The sequence below is a fragment of the Crinia signifera genome, chromosome 6 (genome assembly GCF_055691185.1).
Source record: "Crinia signifera chromosome 6, ASM5569118v1, whole genome shotgun sequence".
NCBI lineage: Eukaryota > Metazoa > Chordata > Amphibia > Anura > Myobatrachidae > Crinia > Crinia signifera.
The window spans coordinates 240,387,159-240,389,765 of NC_139222.1; the positions used below are offsets into that span (position 1 = coordinate 240,387,159).

The 2,607-nt window shown below is 37.5% G+C and overlaps 1 long non-coding RNA gene across 2 annotated transcripts; it reads right to left on the reverse strand.

Moving 5' to 3' along the window:
• Positions 1 to 777: 777 nt before the first annotated feature.
• On the reverse strand, positions 778 to 1,400 carry LOC146007247 (uncharacterized). 2 transcript variants are annotated; one of them, XR_014444299.1, is made up of 2 exons: positions 1,305 to 1,400; positions 778 to 982 (listed from the first exon to the last, which is right to left on the reverse strand). It is a non-coding gene; the product is annotated as an uncharacterized LOC146007247 (long non-coding RNA). The 2 variants fall into 2 exon arrangements; XR_014444298.1 differs by having other exon boundaries at positions 1,124 to 1,315.
• Between the last annotated feature and the right edge of the window lie 1,207 nt (positions 1,401 to 2,607).

Sequence of the window (2,607 nt, forward strand, 5' to 3'; positions counted from 1 at the left end):
TGCCACAAGATACAGTTACACATTGCACCAGCTTATGCTTTTAGCAAGGATTTCCCTCAGCGAATGTTTTCCTCATTACTGTGTGCCATCTACAAGGTATGTTTAACACCTCAGCAATACATATTTCTGTCCCATAAGAGTACAATGATTTATAGAGTTCTTACACTTCTCATTAGCTTTACACGTCTTCAAGGGACAGAGAACTAAATTAGAGAAGATGGAAAAAAGAATTATAGCTCTTAAAGCTGAGAAAGTTGATCCTGTGCCTAACATTGTATTATTATATATGGCAATACAAATTGGATTATAAACGGAGAGCCATTTATTAAGCCTTCACAGATTACAGTGCCACATGCTTAGTGCCTAGCATGAAATGATGACTCACCTAGAAGGAATGTGGGATCTGATGCCCTGTTCTACAGAGCTGCTCCTTCCTGTAATATGCTCTCAGGCTGTTGGGAAGTTGCTAAACACAGTGACCTATAAACCAATCACACAAATATCACCCACCTAATGTACCAATCACCATTCATAGACTATGACATATATATATACATAATTCACTGAGCGCATTGTGTGGCCTTCTTCTTTTTCTCGATATATATATATATATATATATATATATCGAGAAAAAGAAGGCCACACAATGCGCTCAGTGAATTTAGTTAAGCAGCAACCCTGAGGGGGTCCCCTGTTAGATAGGACCCAGTATAGACATAGAGAGAAAAGGGGTTTTCAGGGTGCGCTAGGACCTTTCAATTATTTAAGACAGTATGGTTTAAAATAGGAAAAGTTTAATAAACATTTGCTCACAGAGCATAGCAGTATAAACAAAGGTCGAATTGATACACTTTACAATGTATAAAATGACATAAACACAATTCAGGTCAACAGTCGAAATGCGCCCAATAGGCCCAACGCGTTTCGTCGTGAACACGACTTCCTCAGGGGCACAATACTACAGTAGGCAACGATGGTCACACTGTGAATTACAGTAAATACAAATAAATACAATGTCCATAAATTGGATAAAAACAAATAATAAGAAGAGGGTAATAGGTTGAGCAGGTGTAAGAAAAGGGAGAAGGAAAACGATTAAATATTGGTCCTTTGGATCACATACCAGTCAATGGTTTAGGGTTTGGACACCAACCAAATATAGAAATTTCACAAAGAGGAGATGTCCTTAGGTGATTATAACATAATGTCCTAGAATTAAAGTTCAATAAAATCCTCAGTATAACATTTCGCTTAATTCAAAACAGATTATTTTCCTTTTGAAGTATGATGAAAAAAGTACATACCACCAGCTTGTTTACAGATGAATAAACAAATAGAGAAACCATTCAAAGTTATACGGCTATAATGACCACTTTCAATTGTAGATAGATAAGGGGAATCTGGTGAAGTGAATAAGATTGACACTCTATTATAATCAATTCAGCAACCTCTGCAAGTAGGGTAGAGATTGGCAGAAAAATACATAGAATTAAATAAAGTATATATCAATACATACTATTTCCGACTAAAGAAATAGTTTATTATATAGTTTATAGAAAGTTTATACTGCTATGCTCTGTGAGCAAATGTTTATTAAACTTTTCCTATTTTAAACCATACTGTCTTAAATAATTGAAAGGTCCTAGCGCACCCTGAAAACCCCTTTTCTCTCTCTATATATATATATATATATAGACATTGTAGGGGCTCTGCACACACTAAATTAACTGATAATAAATAGTGGAGAATTGGTTCATGAATTGATCGATGCATTTAAGCCTGCAGCCCCTTTCACGGGGCCCCACTTTTCTGTAGGTCCTAACACTATCGCTGAAAATGGCTACAATACACATACAGTAGCTATCACATCAATGTTTGATACCAGGCATGCTATCTGGTCTGAAGCTCACAGCACACTTTGCTTTTATAGGTGAGCAGCTACCAACACACCTGTCACTAATCATCTAGGGAAATGGTTAACATAAGCTATGGAATCTTAGTTAAAACAGGGTGCATGAGAGAATGTGACCACAATAAGACTAATTTAAAAAATGAATCTAATAAACAATATACACACTTAACATCGGCACTCACCTTTCCTAGTTTTGGGGTGCCCTATGGCTTGTGACCACATTGTTTAAACAGACATTGTAGGGGCTCTGCACACATTGTCTGTTTAAACAATGTGGTCACAAGCCACTATAGCCATAGTGTATATATATATATATATATATATATATATATATATATATATATATATACCTGATATACCAGTCACTACTGTATACACAGGCCATAACAATTTCACACACCTGCATACCTCCAAACATGATGGTGTTTCGACCTGGGACTCCCGCACGGCCCATTCCCGAAAGGGGGCATGCACACAAGGGAGCCGTCGGTGCAGAGGTCTAGCTGCTGACTGCTGAAGCAGCTAGACCTCTGCACCGACGGCTCCCTTGTTCTTCTGGATGACCATTGACTTTGCTGACTTCCTCCTTGACAAAGGTCCACGGAGCTGAACTGAAACGTTGGGGTTTTTTTTGGTCCCACAAAGCAAACACTTGGTATGTTTTTTTCTATTTTTGTTTATCGCTTGTAAATGAA